Consider the following 1630-nt stretch of genomic DNA (forward strand, 5'->3'; position numbering starts at 1 on the left):
TAATTCCCTTTTGTTATGTAACATGACACATTCACAGCTTCTGGGGGTTTGGATGTGGACATCCTCGGGAGACCACACGTTATCTGAGGCATCAGAAAAAAGCCAAGGTAGTCAGGGTTTGAGAGACTAAGAAATTGAAGAGGAAAGTTCATTTTTTTTCTTGAGGGAATTTGCCAATTAAATGTGAGAGTAAGAGAAGCCACACAGGAAGCAGTAGTCGAGGGCTTGCGGCAGTCTCACTGGGCTGGAGAGGCAGAGGCTGGAGCCTGGGGCTGCCAAGGGAGCTGAGGGACCGAAACGCACACAGGAGGAAACTGCAGAGAAGTAAGCCTATAATTCTACATGCAATTTCCCCTTGAAATGTATGTCAGCTCCAAAGCTGCACCTGTGTCGGGTGAGAGTAGAAGCTGGGGGGCTAACGAGGTAAGCAGAAATTTCATCCATCTTGGGTCCAGGGAGTCAGAGACTGGATTTCAGGGCTCACCAAGGTTGAAGGGTCTGGTAAACACCACAGACTCTCAGCTGAGACCCTAGGGATACTTTCTAGGAATAGGGGCAAAGCAGAAATAGATCAACGTTGATCTGATCACACCCCCTCACCCCCATCTGCCTGTCAGAAGATTGAGTCCTCTCTGGAGGAAGTCATTGTCCAGAGATTCTATACTTTTTCATATACAGTGTCTGATATTCAGTAAAAAACAAACAAAAGCAAAAAACTCCTAGGAATAGCAGGTTACAGAAAAAAGTAACTGAAAACCAAGAGGGAAAAAACCCAGACTTACAGAAGCAGATCTATAAACAATCCAGACACTGGGATAATCAGAAAGGAGATTAAACAGAAGTGCTTTTTCAAAAAAGAATCAAATGGTGGGGAGGGTATAGCTCAAGTGGTAGAGTGTGTGCTTCGTATGCACGAGGTTCTGGGTTCAATCCCCACTACCTCCTCTAAGAATAAATAAATAAAACCTCATTACCTCCCCCCACCAGAAAGAATCAAATGGTGAATGTATAACTAAAAAGAAACCCTGAAATTAAAAGTTGAGTAGATGGGCTTCATAGAATTGGAGACGCAGCAAAAGAGAAGATGAATAAAGAAAAGATGGGTCAGTAGAAAGTATCCAGTTAGAAGCAGAGAGAAAAAGAGATGGGAGATTCTGAAGAGAGCAGAGGAGACACATTGCCTGTGGTGAAAAAATCTGACATATATATAATTAAAATCCTAGAAGATGAATATTTGAAGAAAAGTGGCTGAGGATGTTAAAGTTAACATCTTTCATTAAGCCACAGATTAAATTAGTTCTACAAACTCCAAGAGAGAAACTGGATACAACTGAAGAAAATAAAAACACTAATTTGAAAAGATAATGTACCCCAATGTTTATAGCAGCATTATTTACAGTTGTCAAGATATGGAGGTAACCTAAGTGTCCATCAGATGAATGGATAAAGATGTGTGTGCGCGCATGTGTGTGTGTATTCTATACTTGGCCATTAAAAATGGAATTTTGCCATTTGCAACAACAGATGGACTTGGAGAATATTAAGTGAAATAAGTCAGAGAAAGATAAATACTGTGTGTTATCACTTACATGTAGAATCTAAAAAATAAGACAAACTAGTCAATATAAGA

At 40.6% G+C, this 1630-nt stretch overlaps 1 non-coding gene across 1 annotated transcript; it reads left to right on the forward strand.

Moving 5' to 3' along the window:
* Positions 1–871: 871 nt before the first annotated feature.
* TRNAT-CGU (transfer RNA threonine (anticodon CGU)) lies at positions 872–945 on the forward strand. Its single transcript has one exon. It is a non-coding gene; the product is annotated as a tRNA-Thr (tRNA).
* Positions 946–1630: the final 685 nt, after the last annotated feature.

The sequence above is a fragment of the Camelus dromedarius genome, chromosome 19, assembly GCF_036321535.1.
Source record: "Camelus dromedarius isolate mCamDro1 chromosome 19, mCamDro1.pat, whole genome shotgun sequence".
NCBI classification, from domain to species: Eukaryota; Metazoa; Chordata; class Mammalia; order Artiodactyla; family Camelidae; genus Camelus; species Camelus dromedarius.